Source organism: Schistocerca gregaria, chromosome 2, assembly GCF_023897955.1.
Source record: "Schistocerca gregaria isolate iqSchGreg1 chromosome 2, iqSchGreg1.2, whole genome shotgun sequence".
Classification (NCBI taxonomy): domain Eukaryota; kingdom Metazoa; phylum Arthropoda; class Insecta; order Orthoptera; family Acrididae; genus Schistocerca; species Schistocerca gregaria.
The window spans coordinates 606,833,684-606,852,022 of NC_064921.1; the positions used below are offsets into that span (position 1 = coordinate 606,833,684).

The 18,339-nt window shown below is 42.8% G+C and overlaps 1 protein-coding gene across 5 annotated transcripts in view; it reads right to left on the reverse strand.

Annotated features, from left to right (window-relative positions):
- Positions 1–18,339, reverse strand: part of LOC126334563 (extracellular sulfatase SULF-1 homolog) — a 1,305,433-nt gene that overhangs the window by 611,839 nt on the left and 675,255 nt on the right. For all 5 annotated transcript variants that reach the window (XM_049996948.1, XM_049996944.1, XM_049996947.1 and 2 more), the window contains one exon: positions 15,780–15,843. The gene's annotated coding sequence lies outside the window, so the exon portion shown is untranslated. The remainder of the gene's footprint in view (positions 1–15,779; positions 15,844–18,339) is intronic.

Genomic DNA, 18,339 nt, shown 5'->3' on the forward strand with positions numbered 1-18,339 from the left:
CAGCAACAGCTTTAAAGCTGACCCTGTCATCTTTGAATTTCTTTTTACCTTCTACGTCCTTCTCTCACAGTCAGCGTAAGGCTTCTAGCTTATTTTCGGTATTCATTGGAATTGATGTAAGCCCTGTTCTCAATCGATGTGTCTTACTGTATACCTGTACACTGAAGATATTTCAAACTGAAGTCTTGAGTAGTCGATATGCTGCGCCACAGTGGTTCTGAGTACAAACAACATGATCTTTGATAGTCAACAATAATGTCGTTGCTAGCAGCACTCTTTGACAAGTAACTGACGGAGTCGGGTGTCGGTTAAGCTGCTCTGCTGTCTGAAAGTAACTAACAGAGCGCACAGGTACAAATGCAGAGGTTGGTGACTTTCGGAATATTATTTGGTAAAGATTGCTTTGACAAGTGTGAAGATTTTTAAGTAATGTCACTGCATTGTTTGCTCGCGCGTAATTTATGTTGAGTTTGTGCAAGGCAAATTTTCGGTGATTTTGTTTTAATGATTTCGGTCAGTTAGTTTGTTTGTCGAGACGACATCAAGTAAAAATGTCTCTTCTGAATGCTAGTCTCTTTCACTCATTTAATAAGTCGAGTTTTTACCAAGAAAGTTTTATTTTCTAACTGTGTGTCGCCGCATCGCTCTGACCGAACACAACCGTTCCAAGTAAAGTGTAATATGGATGGCTTGGCTGCTTCCCTTGCATTGCTCTGGGAAAGGTTTCTTTTCATTAGCTGGTTTTCTGTTGAGCTGTACTTTAATGTTTAACACTTTCGATCAATATCGAGTTTCCGTTACCACAGGTAAGATATAAAAATTTGTTGCGGACAGTTAAAAAACAATTGAGAAACAGTAAAATATTTTACAATTAAGCTTCGCGTTTCAAAATTGTAATCAGGTTCAGTCTAGATCACGTTCATTTCAAATTTCATTTCTTTGTCACACATTCTTATCCTTACAGGGTTGTTATACATTCGCGTGAATATCATTTAATATTTGGAGTTTTATTTAGTTAGTTTTGATATGTTAATTTACAGGGAATTTTTATAGAATCATTTTGGACATTTATACTTTCAAAATTCGATTTTTAATTTTATGTAGAATTTTTTATTGTTTAGTTTTGTCTGTCGAAACTGTATGCCACGTACTCTGAGGTCACGCATTGTACCACTGTTCACTACACAGCGCAATTAGTATTTTACAGCACAGTTTATTTAGCATACAATTTTACGTTTTCTAATTATTTTCGGTAGAATTTAATTGCAATACAGCTATACAGTTTCAGCCATTTGGCGATTCCTTTTATCAGATAGCGTTTACATTATCACGCCGATTTCCTTGTTAAGGATCACAAAACAGGCCCACATGAAGCTAAGAATAGAAAACCTGTTCCGTTTAGAACACAACAACAAAACGTAAAAAACAGTTACATCAGATCTCGTGAACCATATTCGCCACATAAGAGTAATAATGTATCACATTACCTGATTGGTTTAGAAAGTAATTGACAAGAAACCCATTTCTAATACACAACCTATAACGGCAACAAGAATTTACTAATTACTATAGGCATAAGGGAGAAAGGGAAAACAACACTGTAATGTTTTATTATTTTAACTCCCACAAGGCGCAGTTTCCTTTTAATGCAGGGTATACTCAATACTCATATTCATTTATATTTCTTGGGAGTTTCAAGAGTGACTGAATGGGGAAGCAGTTATAAATTCTGGGTTATGTTCAGTCATGTAGAATTCTATAGGTGACGATATTAATGTATTCATTCGCATCAATACCGAAATCGTTACAGGATACAATTCCATGCAAGATCCATAAGAACGATGTAACGTATTATAGTGAACCCTTAATGAACAATTAGTCATGAAATGTTGGCAAACGGAAAAGGTAATTAAGCATAGTCCGCTATGTTGGGATTGGAGAATCAAAATAGGAACCAGAGGAGTTGAGGTTCGAATCATTCGTACACAAATACAAGCAGAGTGTCGACCAATCAAATCTAGTTGGCTAAATACCGGCGAAGACCTGAAGTGCGCTCAAGAAATCTTGGGAGGAGTGAGGTGGGGACGGGGGGATATGCCTCGTTACACTAATGAAGCTGACCACCAACACATAGAAGGGCACAAAAATATGAGCATCACTACCCGGCAGGAATTTCTTGCAAATATATGTATCCATCTTACTTACTCTGGAATAAAACCAAGAGACTGTTCATTTTGTATGGCAGTAATACAGTAGTACCCATATTCACAACACGTAGCTAGTTAAATGACAGAAATTTATCTGTCTTTCATGAATTCAGAATATGTGAAACACGTACGACACACACACGTATTTGGGTACTCGCCAGACTCATAATATCGAGTTCTATCTTTGGAATATAACCATCTGTTCGTTTTCTTCAACTGAAAGGTACGTGGTTGAAAGAATCCAGTCTATCATTCACCAAGGAAACCGCACTAGAAATAGGACAGGTCCAAAAGCTAGAATGCAGCACGAGATCAGTAACAACGCGGAAACACGTTGTACGTAGAATTACCCATTTCACACTGCTGTTATCACCACAAGAATGCAAGCTCAAGGGCCATCCTACCGAAACAAATCAAACCCAATGAAACTGCATTAAACACGTAGACAAACCCAATGAAACTGCATTTAACACGTAGATTCACCCAAGAAAAATTCAGAATGAACAAATGTTTCCCCAAAACCTATACTGCAGACTCAACCAAAATTATTCTGACCGTGTGCTTTGCTCGTGATACAAGATCAGTGATCACGAAACCGTGCCGTTAACTTACCATATCACGCCAAATGTGTTCCTATGCCTGACTTCCCCGTTCGGAGACGCATTCATCACGCCCCGGTGGTGGAGAAGAGAACCGTTGCCAACTAGTTACTTGTACCTCGCTAAACCCGACTACTGCCCTTCGTTACCGATCAGTGTCTCTTGTTTTTGCACAAACTATGTGAAGGTTAGGCTGGCACTGCAAAGCTACGGCTCTACGAAAAACAATGGATACACTGGAGTGGAATTCAAATTAATCATATTCTTTCATTTGCACACACATATTTCGATACTCGTAAACTCATCATACACACACACACACACACGCACACACACACACACACACACACAGAGGGTAAAGGTGGGAAGCAAAACGGATTGTATAAGGTAAAATAAATAAACGCAGCCGTATTCTCCTTCTCCAAAGGGAAGGCCACGTGTTGACGTGACAGCGAAAATACAAACAAGACAATTAGTCGCTGTCAGCATGTCAAGACACAAGCTGCACTTAACATTTATGAAACGGGTCTTATTGACCCCTTTCAAGCTGACAAGAGGCAGCAGATAACATCAGACAAGTGTCGTAAGGATCAATCTGACCGGTATATCTTTTTTTTTTACATTATGACCGATGAGCTGTGTGTTCCATGGAAACAAACGCTATGTCAGTGACGTGGGAGGGACGGTACAGAGAGAAAATGTCTGAGCAAGCTGTTATTTGGAAAGGGGAAGCGTTAGTCAGTTTTACCGAAGAAAATGGATTAGTTCGTGTTGCTGCGGGGCAGTTTGTAAACAGCGAATTTCTCGAACAGACTGTTATAGTGAGTAGGACTCGTAAGAAACCGTAGAATGCTCGCTCAGACTCTACTGTCGATGTCGTCGGTACTACAAAGACCACAGAAATACGTCGGGCATCAAGCAGGAGAAAAGACGAAGCAAGTGCTGTTGTCGGGAATTCTAGCGTGGATGTCCGAGTAGTCAGCATAGTTCTCTGTAGGAGGCTTCATGCTTTCGCAGAAATCAACATCAGATAAAAAGGTCACGCAGAATCTCCAAGTCGGTCAGCAGAGTGGCAGATGGCCTCATTTAAGTCGCATAAAGTGCGAACACGTGACTTTGCCGCCAGACTACAGGCAATGAGTTCGGATATTCAAGCAGAACAAATGATAATTAGCTAATTATCTAAGAAGGTAGTAATTAGAAAGAAGGAAATTTTAGACTTACTGGGAGCGTTCTCTAATCATAACTTTCTTGTGATACCTGGCAAACTTTGCGTCGGTCTGTTAAGTGTGTTCGGATGGTGGCTCTGGTCGCGCACTGATGGCTGAAAGTGATGGCCCGGATTTGAGCCCCGTTGCTGTTCACATTTCTTTTTTGTTTTGTTTTATGTGGTTTTGGTCAATAGTCTTCCTCCCTCCTCTGAGGCAATGATACCTTGATGTCAGATTACCACTTATACACGACGCCCTCTGTTATTTAGTGCCGGCCGCGGTGGTCTCGCGGTTCTAGGCGCGCAGTCCGGAACCGTGCGACTGCTACGGTCGCAGGTTCGAATCCTGCCTCGGGTATGGATGTGTGTGATGTCCTTAGGTTAGTTAGGTTTAAGTAGTTCTAAGTTCTAGGGGACTAATGACCACAGCAGTTGAGTCCTATAGTGCTCAGAGCCATTTGAACCATTTTGTTATTTAGTCTATGTATTGAAAGCTCTTGATTTTACCTACAGTTTTTGCCTATAGCCATGAACGGTGAAATGTTCCTTCAGCTCGTCCTCGAAGACGAGGTGGCATCACGCAGATTCTCTTTCGCCGCCGCGACCGAAATCCATGTGCTTCTGGAGCGCTGAGCACTTGCGACGTATTGTTCCGAAACTGAATGTTTATTGGCTGGATCAGACCAATTTACAGCACTGCTTTACATAAAAAAATACAAGAAAACAACAACTCAGTAAGAGTTCCCAGAATCGCTTTGACTCGCGAGACAAGGTTAAACATGTCTCTGTTCCAAGACCAGTTGTTATTGACCCCTGACGCCATTGAGAAAGATTCCGACAGACGACCACTGGACAAGAAATCGTACTGCGCTAAAGGCTTCTTCACGCGGCACGTGAAATCGTTTGGTAGCCGCGGTGGCCGAGCGGTTCTAGGCGCTCAATCCGGAACCGCGCGACTGCCACAGTTGCAGGTTCGAATCCTGCCTCCGGCATGGATGTGTGTGATGTCCTTGGGTTAGTTAGGTTTATGTAGTTCTAAGTTCTAGGGGACGTATGACCACAGATGTTAAGTCCCATAGTGTTCAGAGACATTTGAACCATTTTTGAAATCGTTCGTGGACGAGGAGGTGGTCGGTTTAGTGACGTCACAGCGCGGACTTACACGTCCCACTAAATTGCGAAGCGTGGTTGGAAGAAACTGCTACGTCGAATTTTTGCCTCTTGGAGGGAGCAGGTGCCTAGTCAGAGGCAACATCGTTTTTACATCTCAAGCGTAACTTACAATGCGACATGTTGGATTAAGTCACATGGAGCTGAACTCCTTTTCTGATGACTGTTATAATGAATAAGCTATTAATATAGGCTGTTTCAAAGCACCGGCACATAGACGTCCCTCGGAAACTCGTCGTTTTTGGTACGATTTATTATAATAAAAAAATGGGAAATCGCATATCGGTAGTTAAAGTCTTTTCGTGTATTGCGCTTTTCGTATTATAGCTTGCATACTATGCGAGTATGCCGATTCTGTGCTACGGCGCAATAAATATTTTTCCAAAGCGCGCAATTTTTGGTACAACTTTTTGTAGTTAAATATTAGATAATGACATCTATGGATGCAGCATTTAGATATTTGTGTAACATAAAACTTAGAGTAGCATGTGGAACGAAAATGAAACAACAGCTCTATTTAAATCAGTTCGTATTTATTTTTCTTTATGTTATCAGTTTCGACACTTGAGTGGTGCCACGCCCAGGCTCGTATGCACACTGTGAACGAATGTACCATAAAGTTTGGTGCAAAGCAACAGGAGCCATTAAATAAATCTAGATTCCGTGATTATTTTTCTGAAGTGAGTATCCCAACGGTTAGCATTAGATACCGCTGTCAGTTATAACCGTGGCGTAGTTCATAAGAGTCTTGAACTGTAGCGTGTGGTTACCTCCATCTATTTCATTTTGGCCCTATGTTTTCTAAAAGTTCAGGATCTTCCTTATTAATTAAATAGTACTATGATCTACAATACTCGACGTTATTTATTAGAAATAAAATCGCTCTATTTTAGAGAGAGAGTTTCTTTGATTTTGTGAGTGTGGAGGGGAACGTGGATTAATGATTTGCAAGGTAGCAGTCTACGTCACAGGCTGATTCCGTCCTTATTCAACGATCGCTAAAAAACACTGCTGTTTTACGTGTGTCAGTTTTTGTAACCAAATTGTGTGAATAACAGGTCCGGTGCTGCCAGCAAGTGCCACTGGATAGCGCTGCGTTCGCGAGGGCACGTTCAACTAGATGCAGCAGGCCATTTCAGAGGGTACGGTATCCACGACGGCTACCGCGTCTGGTGTGCCTCACGATGAGGAATACGTCCAGTGTGAGGATAGCTTAACCATCAACCGCCTTCAGTTGCTTCCTAGCAATTTCTGCCGATCTCAAAGGCAAGAAAAGAGCAGCCGATAGATCTTAGGTCGTGCAAACACACCACAGTTGATATTTCACGTAAATGTATTCTACTTATTTTAATTAGACTTCATCAAATCCTTCTCGTTCATCAAACAAACCCCACAACTGACTACTGACTCCGCATAATGACAGAGTGCACACACTCTAAATCTCAACACTCGCCTTAAAGGGCCGTTTGCTGCTGTCTCTGACCGTAATCCTCTGAAAAGGGATACTTTCTGCCAAGCCTTCTCGCAAGTTTATTTCAAAATCACGATCCACATTAGGAAAGTAGCTACCCCTTTGTCCACAGCCCCAGGACAGACGAGGACCCCAACCACCCACTACGGAACGCCGATTAGCTTCACTAACAACTAAGAGGACAAGTGATTTCCCTACCTTGCCTTCACTAAAGTTACTTTGAACATGAAAGCCTCTTTCCTACCAACAACAGCGAGTCAGATTACACATGCATTCCTTCCAAACATACATAAGCGATCCTCCAGTAGAGGACTGCACCAATGGCATGACAGAATTTCCGGTGGAGTTGGCGAACGATGCGCGGTGCTACTTGGGCTGCTCATATTATTTCTGATTGTATGAGAGTTCACGGCGACAGGTTGTCAACAGCATTATATTTTTATTGATTAATGTAATAAGTAAGATACCACCGAACACTATTCTAACGTTTTGAACACCGGTTCCATAAGAGATTGTTTGTACTTGTACGTCTACCCGCTGTACTGCACATTCTTTTTCGCGTAATTGACGTAATGTAACAATGGTAATTAGCTGATAAGAGAGACAGTCTAAAGCTTTCTTGCGAAAACCTGTCAACAACTACTTCCTGTTTCAAGTACGTATTTTGTCCAGTGATATAACTTTATTAATGTGCTATGAATAACAGTGTACAATTTTATGTCGCTAACAGAACAATAAAACATTCCAAGATTTTATTGCCAGATAGCTGTGACACTAAAATCTTAGAGCTACACAGATCGCACAGTCTGCAATTCTTGACTTATTACGTTAAACTTTAAACGTAAGATTATACCTCTTAGTGAGTAGTTTATGACAGCATTTCGAATTTTTAAATTAGATCAATAACTACGCGAAATACTACAAATCAAGTTTTTGTTGCCGCTGGATGCCGTTAGACAGGCAACTTTCAGCTGGAGCCAGCTCCAGGATAGTCGCTTAGTAACATACACTGAGGTGACAAAAGCCACGGGATACCTCCTAACATCGTGTCGGACGTTCTTTTGCCTGGCGTAGAGCAGAAACCCGACGGTGCATGGACGCAACAAGCCGTTGGACGTCCCCTCCAGAAATATTGAGCCTTGCTACTTCTTTAACCAACCATAAATGCCAAGTTGTTGCCGATGCAGGATGTTGTGCACGAACTGATCTCTCGGTTATTTCCTATTAATATTAGATGGGATTCATCTCGGGAAACCTGGATGGCCACATCATTCACTTGAATCGTCCAGAACGTTCTTCAGATCGCGAACAAATGTGGCCTAGTGACATACGTCATTATTTGGGAATATGAAGTCCATGTATGGCTGCAAATGGTCTCCAAGTGGTCGAACATAACCATTTCCAGTCAATGATCGGTTCACTCTGATCTGAAGTAGCACTCGGACGTGCGGTTCTAGGCGCTACAGTCCTGAACCGCGTGACCGCTACGGTCGCAGGTTCGAATCCTGCCTCGGGTATGGATGTGTGTGATGTCCTTAGGTTAGTTAGGTGGGGACTGATGACCTTAGAAGTTAAGTCCCAAAGTGCTCAGAGCCATTTTTTTGAAGAAGCAGTCCATTTCTTGTGAACACAGTCCACACCATTATGGAATTATCACCAGCCTGGACAACTTTGGTCCATGGCTTTGCGGGGTCTGCGTCATACTCTGACCCTACCATCATCTGTTAACAAGTAAAATCTGGACTCAGCTGACCAGGCCAAGGTTTTCCAGCCGTCTAGGGTCCAATCGATAAGGTCACGAGCCCAGGAGAGGCGCTGCAGGTGATGTCGTGCTGTTCACAAAAGCACTCGTGTCGGTCGTCCGCTGCCACAGCCCATCAACGCCAAATTTCACGCACTATCCTAACGGAAACGTTCGTCGTACGTTCCACATTGACTTCTGCAGTTATTTCACGCAGTGTTGCTTGGCTGTCAGCAGTAACAACTCTACACAAACGCCGCTACTCTAGGTCGTTAAGTGAACGCCGTCTGCCACCGCGTTGTCCATGGTGAAAGGTAATGCCTGAAATTTGGCACTCTTGACACTGTGGATCTCGGAACATTGAATTCTTTAACTATTTCCGAAATGAAATGTCCCCTGCGTCTAGGTTCACTACCATTCCGCCTTCAAAGTCTGCTAATTCCGTAGTGCGGCGATAATCACGTCGGGAAACCTTTTCACACGAATCACCTGAGTACGAATGAGGGGCCCGCCAATGCACCGTCGTTTTACACCTCGTGTACGTGATACTACCGCCATCTGTATGTGTGCATACCGGTATTCCGCGACTTTAGTCACCTCATTAGAGATAGGCCCACAATTGGTCGTACGGCAAAGCCGAGTAACCGAACCCTCTGACTGGAAACGCAGGTTGCATTTCGCTGACGCGCCGCCGCGCCGGTCGGCGCAGCAGGAAGGCACGGCCCGCCGCCATCTAACAGCGGAAGTCAGCTTACTGCCTGCCTGCAGCACGACTACACGCGACGGCGCTTGGGTGCTGCAAAACATTTGGATCGGAACAGGGTGCCGTCTCCCCTGATTGGCTACTGAACAGCGGGCTTGCGGTTATTAGGGATCCTCCACCTTAAGAGTCGATATACGGGAACTTTAATAGTGGAAACTATTTATTTATAGCTTGTACAAAGTAGATGCGTGTTTCTAAGTTTTACTGGCCTTCAAAGTAGTCACCAGTATTGTGTATTTCCCGTTGGGAGCGATGTGGAAGTCGTAAGATACTCTTAGCAGCGCCAGTTGTTTTGACAGTTCGAGCGAAGCGGAGCGGTCTATTGCTCGACGAATTTGTAGCAGTTCTGAAGCGAATGCTGTGAAGTGTTTCCTTCAGTTTAGAAACAGAGTTGAACTTACTAGGGCTTAAGTCAGGGGATTGCACTAGGTGGTATAGCACTTAGCAGCCCAATCAGTCAAACAAATCAGTAACAGCCTGCACTGTACGTGCTTGAGCATTGTCCTGCAAAATGAAGGTCAGTTCTTGCAGAAAGTGTCATCACTTCTGTCTCTGTGCTGTTCATTTTTGGAACACAACCTACGACCATCATTTTGTAGGGCAATATTCAAGCACGTACAGTGCAAGTTGTTACTGATTTGTTTGACTGATGGGGCTGTTAGGTGCTATACCACCTACTGCACTCCCCTGACTTAAGCCCTCGAGAGTTCAGCTCGATTTCTAAACTGAAAGTAACACTTCACGGCATTCGCTTCAGAATTGCTACAATTTCGTGGGGCAATAGACATCGCCGCTGGAACTGTCAACACAACTGGCACTGCTAAGAGTATTCTACGACTTCCACATCGCTCCCAATGGGGTATACACAATGCGGGTGATTACGTCGAAGGTCATTAAAACTTTGAAAGACGTATCTGTTTTCTACGAGCTGTAAATAAATAGTTTCCACTCGTATATTGCCAACATAGGGAATTAGCAATAATGACATAGTTTATTAATGAAGATATAATAATTCATAATGCGTATTATTGAAAAAGATCCTACCGTAAATTCTACACACTGGTGGGAGCTGGAAGAATATGCAAACTATGTACAGAATACTGCAAGCCTACGCGTTATAAATAAGCTGACATGGAGGTCAGGCAGCGCGATTCTGTCTTGGCTTCTTTAACGGCGTGACACGATACTGTGGCGCGAGATTTACACTGTGTACTAGAACCGTAGGCATGCAACTGCAAATAAACAAAAAATTAATTATATAACTTTATTTCTTCGATTTGCTAATTAAACCTGTGTGACTATCCCTTGGAGTCACGGTCAGATGTGTCAGCATCAAAGATCCGTTTTGTGTAACATGTGGCCAAGAAGAGAGCTGAGTGGCACCTTCGTATTGGAAATCATGGGGAAAAAATGGACGAATTGCTGAGGGTTTTCTCTTGAAGATGACTCCCTAGCATACAATTAACTCTATATAATATGGTGAAAGAAGCTTTCTAATAAAATTACAGCAACAAACTCGGTGGAAAAACTTCTCCGTCATTTAAAGAAGGGTTTGACTTCCACAGAGACGCAATTTCAACTCCTTAAAGTCAACTTATTCCAAAGAAGAGATTTCACAGAAGATAACTTTGGCTAATATTTATTGCTCTGTGGCGGAAATATCTGCCCACGCTTCCAGCTCTGGCTGACATAAGAAACTAAGCAGTAGGCACTGCCGGAACCTAAAATGCATTCTACGTATCAATCTTCGGCATGACCCGTCAAGAGGCGATACGACGGTGTTTACGCAGTCACACTGCTGCCCATAAATCACTAACCACGAGAAAATGTGCAACGTTCCTTAGAATGGTGTACATGAAGCTGTCGCTGATCTATGGAGCAATGAAAACATTCATGATGGCGTGGCGGAGCCTCTGTCCAAGACGCGCCACTCTTACGGGCCTGTGCGTATCTTTTCGGATGTCTAACGAACGATATTTACATGAATTGTAGAGATAGTGAACTTCGGCGGAGATGGTGGTATGGCCTGGTGCTTTTTACATATTTTGTGCCCTGGCAGTCACTTTTGGTGTTTAGTAATATCAACGCAGGTGTTAATGAGTACATCATAAGCAGCATTATACTTGCCACACAGCGGCAACTGCAGTGAAATCTTTTCTACACTAGCATGACAGTTTTGCTAACTAGAAAGGAAGGGTCGTAGCATCAGACATTCGAATAAAATGAGTAGTTGACTGACCTGTTCAGGCCGCAAATTGCAGTCAACATGTCGAATGAATTACATCTGTGGGGTGTTTCGTGGATAAAAAAAAAAAAAGTACCACAACTTAGTGCAAGGCCTTCGACGAAGATTAAACGCTGTAGTAGAAGGAAAAAAGGTCCCACGCGTTCGTAGTGCCTATATAACCAACACATACTGTCGCTGACATGGAACATAACGAACAACGTCAGTTATTTGTCTTTCGCCTGCAGCGTAATACAGCCTGATAAACGAACAACATCTGGCACGTACCATCACGTATCATTTACATTATTCTACAGTTTGTCATTCTGACGCTAGTTTCGTTACAAACAGCTACTGCAAATGCGGGACATTACAGGGCTGATCCAGAGAAGAATTCCACCACAATACACTCGTACCAGTTATGTTTACTTAGCTCATCATAGCGAGCACCTAGCTGCACTGTTTAGAAACAACCCGCTACTAATACCCTGTTGTGTTATAGTTGTTCATCCTTTTTTTATGTACAGAAGCTAAACATACGGAATAGAATTTTCATATTTTACAGGTCATTGGTGGCGGGAATTACAATGTCTGAAGTGACGAGAAACAGATTTTGTGTATTTCACAAAGAAACATTGAATCCACAGTTAAAATCTCACGCCATGAGAAAAACTGAAGTTTTGCGTCAACATTTAACATCTCCTGAGCGCGTATTTGTGTGAAACTAGATACCGGTTGCCACCCTGCTAGCTCCTTTCCTAGCCATGGAGCCGAAAAGTTAACAAGAAATTAAGAAGATGTGTATGAGATTTATGCTTTTAATCCACTGAAGCACTTAATTTTACTTCTCCGCTATAAAACGAACAGTGATGTCAGTAGATGTATCACTGTCAATGTATATAAGCATTCCGCGTGTCTTACTTCGCCCCTTTTGCACAATACAATGCGTTTTTTATCCGTACAAAACCAACACAAAAACGCTTCACCGACTGAATAGTCCTCCTACTAAAACACCAAGGAGCAGGGGAGTTTTAACATTGCTTTGTCGCAACACATAACTTCAGACACTGTGGCTGCCTATCCAAGTGCGAAAGCAAAAAGGCGCTATTAAAAGCACACAAAAGATAATGTAAGAACTGAGGCACGCCTCGAGTTGTATCTCACATTAATGTTGCCTATATGTTTAGAGAAGACAAGGCACTCAAATGCAGGAGAGTTACGCCTTGTTTATCACTGGATGATCACTAAGTTACGAAATGCTAAAGTCGTTGCAAAGCAAAGAAACTTCCAAGCCTCCTCTGTCTCTGTCGGACCACCTGCTGCTTTTTTCTTTCTTCTAACATTCTTAAAGCCCCACCCCCACACGCACACACAGAGTGGTCAAACAGTAGCAAGAACAGAACAGCCTGACATCTGCTCATTAATTTCTGACGTCAGGCGTCGGCGTGTTCTCGAAAACGGACTAACAGAGAACCGGTTAACTGCTGTTCGGGCGTCGCCGAAAGAAATTCCGAGAAGGCATCGATGTTTTGTCGGTTGGGATCAGTCAGATATTTCTTTTGGGAATGACGCCTCAGATGAGAGCAAAGCAGCCTCTAAGTCAATATTTGTGGAAGATATGCGACGGCGTGCTGTGACACTTGGCGCGTGAGTCTACCACAAGAATCGTCTTGGAGTTCGCTCCAGACACTGCGGCTTCGTCGTCTCCCGCTGAACACAACAACGTGCTGATCACAGGGATTGCTTAGGAGCTCAGTGTTTACCAAATAACTGTTAGATTGCGTGACGATGGAGCGCGTTTCTTCTTCGGTTTGATCTCCGCTACGTCGCTGTCGTACAGATCATTGATAGGTGATGACACAGCAAGCATCTTCTCAGCTCTTCTTTTTTCCTCAGTTGCGTGGATTCAGTCCAGTCTCCATAGCGAGAAGACCTATCTGAGAATGCTGGCGATCGAAGCTGTGAGTTTCACGAGATAACCTGATAAGCAGTGTGCTAAGCCTTGGAAGCAGACTTTTTTTTAACAAGGTTACGAAAATTCATATCATCAAAATTAATACAAAGTTCTCGCGTTTTCAACCATGTGAGTGACACTGACTGACAAACTTGCTTGGCTTTTGCGTCACGTCAAATTGTTGCACAACACAGGATTCAGAAACATAATAGCTTAATGACAAATATTTTTGTGTGGCTGCGTTATAGTCTCTTAGGGCCTGCCCCATGATGCAATGTTAATTCCCTTCCTGTAAATGCCGACAAAATTTTGCAATATACAGACGATGTTTGTGTTTATTCATGCGCAGGCTCATATATTCAGGCTAAATCGGAATTACTCATTGCCATTGGACACATCGATGACTGGCTGTCTTAACAGTCGGTTGAATATCTCGGCTGAGAAATCGGTGACCGTACCTTTTTGAAAAATCGAACATTGCCCTCATCGTTGATCACGCCACATGCGCGAAGTATACTTTCCAGATAAAATCTTATGCTTCATTCCTCGGAAGGACATTTGACGCTCGGCTCAGTTGGGGGCCTCACATACAATTTTTTGTTGATCAATGCCAAACAGGATTAAATGCAACCCGCTATCTCACCCGAGTGTTGTAGGAAGCGCTTCAAAATATTTTACTCAGGATATACCAAGGGAGTATTCGATCTAGACTGGTCTATGATTGTATGCTATATCACAATGCGCCTAAGATTTCTCTCCGAATTAGATGCTCTTCAATTCAGAGCCATTCGTATCTTTCTTGGAGCCATGTGTTCGACGTCTACAAAACCGCTTTTGGTGGAGGTGGGAGAGATGCCCTTCAGGATCAGATGTTAAACGTTGTCAGATAAATTTTTTATTCAAGGAATGGCTATCATGAAATGTCCTCTCTACAAAAACAGACACTACGTTAACAAATTATGGAAAGCCTCCAACAGAAGAACTAAAATTCCGGCCGTCTGCACAAGCTTTGACTCTTGGCACCCTGTCAAATTCTATGCTATGCTTTTATTTGAATATGATCTTGACTAAGTCAGCTGCCGACTCCAGTCTATTATTGTAACATGAGAAGCACGCTGAGGATTAACGTATTGCAGATTTAATTGACTCATTGAAGCTCAGTGGTCAGGTTATATATGTATATATACTGATGGATCCAAAATTCCATAATAGGAGTATGATGTATGTGCTTTTCTATGTCCACACATTCAAATCAGTGAAGTCTTCAAACTACGTAAAAGTGCTTCAATTTTTACGGTAGAAACTGCGGAAATTTTGGAAGCAATTAAGTTAGTCTCTTCAACCCCATCTTAAAGATATTAATCGTGTCCGACCCCAGTGTTCTTAAATGTATTCAACTCCAAAGATCAAATGAAACTCCTAATCATTATGTTAGGATATGGTACTGGAATATATTGACTGTAAAGGGAGAGGGCAGACAGTCATGCTCCTGTGGGCGCAGCGCAGCTGTGGCGCCCGCTATCACGAGGAAGCTGACGTCTCAGCGATCCAAGCTGCATCAGCAAGAACTATTCTCGATGTGAAACTACCGTGTACAGACTACTTATGTACAGACTACTTACGTCAAGTCAAGAATCACGGAAAACAGCAGTGACGAGATGTGAAATGTGTCCCAACAAACGAAAGGCGGATATTTTGCGGCATTGCAACCTCAGTTTACTACAAGACCGTGGTTTACGAGGAGACATTTGGACCGAGCTACGATTTCCACCATTATTCGAGTCCGGTTTAACCCCGCCTCGCTTCCTCTACATCTGTATAGAATCAACATTTACAATTTCCCTGCAAGAGAGTGGCATTCCGGGTCAGCAGCTCTTGTACGCCACATCTTATTTTCGTGTTTCAAACTTGACTATGAAAGACCGAAATTAATGAGAACTTGAATGAGTATGGATTACCCTCTCCCTCAATCAGCGTCTCCTCTTTTGGTTTCTAAAGACACTCCCCAGTATAAAGTGATCGTTAGTTTTCTTAAGAGTATATGGAAAAATCTCTAGGACTCATATTTTTATTACGACTGTCACTTATTATTAAATTTAAGAAGTAGTGTGAAGTGATTACGTAAATATATATACTTTACTTACATTGTATTTGTTAAGGATTTTTTGAGGAAAAAGTTGACGGCTTTAGCCTTCAGTTCTGTAAATATACATTTTGGAGTTTCGTTGTAGAATTATGTATTCTGTGTGAAATGTGTTCTCAGTGGCTAAATAGAGTACAAACTGTGGAGGCCAAATGAAACAGAAGAAAAGAAAACGAAACAAAACAAAATGTGGCTGCTATACAGTAGAGACTTTTCGCTCTGGCTGGTAAAGGGGAAAAATTAGCTCAGCATTACAAAAGGACGCATGGTAGCGCTGTGCTGTGGTTGTAAACTCACCATCCGAAGACGCACTGGAGAGATGCCGCCCCTCGCTGTGTTACTGAGCAGGGAGCGATCGCGCCTGCAACACAAAAGCAAAATATATGCAGAGTGACTAATAACACAGTCAGCGAAGATCAAAACATGTCGACTGGGGGAAAAATCCGTGTATTTGCAAATTATTATACTGTGGTACGGGAAGGCGGTGGCAAGAACGATATACTAAAAATCCTGCGTGGAGATTGGGGAAATGTAGAAGTCGCTTTTTAAGGTTTTTCTTGAATATCTCGAAAACCGCGCCATCTAGCGAAAATGTTTCCCGGAAAAAATTTAACCATAATGAATTTCCTGCAAAGAAAGTCTTATTCATTTTTTCTAGCTGAGTTTATATTCAGCACAGATTGCAGTTTATTGGAAACTACATCTGCTGCTTCAATACGGACCTTCCAAACTGCATCTATCATTAGTCCCGCAGCCATTTCGAGAGGTATACTTACTCTCCAATTTCGTGATACTGTTGGCAAGCCAGCTGATATGACTTCGGATGTGTGAAACTGAACTGAGCACTATAGAACTGTTGAGTGCTGACAAGGATTCACTCACAGGCACTGTAGAATCAGAAGAAAAGTTGCCCAGGCTGGATTCACAACTTCAAAGAGCTAACTGTAGAAAGTCACAGCTTCAGTCCATGTTGCCCACCTTGTTATCACTGGCTTCAGAGGCAAAAGGACACCAGATAGCTGCTTCCAGAATGAAATGTCTCACTCTGCAGTGGAGTGTGTGCTGATATGAAATTTCCTGGCAGATTAAAACTATATGTCGGGCCAAGACTCGAACTCGGGACCTTTGCCTTTCGCAGGCAGGAGCTCTACCGACTTTTTTTTTTTTGGATTCGAAACCCGGGCCGTTGGGATCGACATTCTGTCACGCTGACCACTTATTTTTTTATTTTTTTAGTTTTTACCACTTTCTTTTTACCTTTCTTAACGATTAACCACCTTTTTTTTAAATTTATTTCCAATGTCAGGCTTACCAACTTTGCTGACATACATTTTGTTGTACTACCACACAAATAGTGTCTACAATGTCCATATGTTGACAAATAGTGGCTAATTGGAAAATTAATTAATTAAGGAAATGAATAAAACTGAAAATGCCCAAATGAAAGACATGAAGGCATTGCGGATAGTACAAATACAAAAGAAACATGCTCCTGTAGCAATGAAATGAAATTCATGTCGGGGGCGACACCTGCTCACGACCCGACGTTCGATAGAGCGAGAGAGCCATCTATATACTCGTTCTCCAGACGTTGGTATAAAACTGGGTCGTCTTCTCGAAATTAACTAAGGGTCCGTAAGTGTGATCGATGGCTATCTCGGCTTCTTCGTCTATCTCATCTCTCACCCGTCACACCCCATCTGGCCGGCGGGTCGGTAAATGTAAGTCGCAAGTAATTAGCGAAGTCTTGCCTATATTTCTTATGCTGTTGCAACTTCGTGTGTCCATCCAGGAGAAAATGCCAAAAATCCATTTTTTCCTTTTCCGATTCGTTATACACGTAGCCCACCACCATTCCCCGTATCCATGTGACTGCATTGGTTTTTTGGACCGGAAATAGGATTCTTGGGGGAAAAAAAGGGTGTCTGATGAAATTGTGCGGGGGGCGGAGCGTAACAGGAACGCTAATATCTGTTGTGCCAAGTGCCACACTGGAGCCGTCCCACTACAAGCTAAACGATGTTCATCAGTGTCCACTGTTGCGCAGCCTAAACATAGTGGAGTGTCTGCCAAATGAATCGTGTGCCGCCGTTGATTCGTTGCGAACTTCCTGTTTACCACCACATACCATGTTGAGCGTACCGACGTTGGGAGGTAAACGTTCCGTATAACGCGCCATATCTGTCGCCAGTTCTTGTCTGGGTACTTCTTTTCCAGGGTATTCCTGGGGCGCCGGCACAGTACGAACTGGTATACATCTCGCGTCGTCGGTAGTCGTGTTGTTGGGAAGAAATCTCTGACATAGCTAAGCTAAAAAAAAAAAACTTGGATTGTGACAGCTTCTGTGAAATAAGGCCCACATTGACTGGCGGCAGCATTGAAGTGGGCGCTAGTTCATCGGCCAACGCACCCGAGATATTGCGATATCGACCGCACCACTTTCGGAAAATCGAACTGACGAATAACGCCCAGGCCTTTTCATATACGTTCACTAGACCAAGTCCACCCTCTCCAGGTGGTAGCGTAAGCGTTGTGTATTGGATCTTAAACAGGTGTCCCACACTCACGTAGGTTCCGAAAGTTTCTTGTATCCGTGATGCCATTATGCGCGTTAAAGGCAGGACATGCGCTACGTGAGTGAGTCTCGGTGGTAGGTATACGTTAACATACCGACTGAGCTACTGAGGCACGACTCACACCCTGTCCTCACAGCACATACTCTGCCATTCATTGCAATGCATAAGCTGTGTGTGTAACATGCACTAAGAAGGGAATGGTCCAGTAAGACATGTAGAAACCTACCCTGAAATTTTTTACACAGGAAGAAAATGAAAGAATTGCACTGTCAGAATTTTAG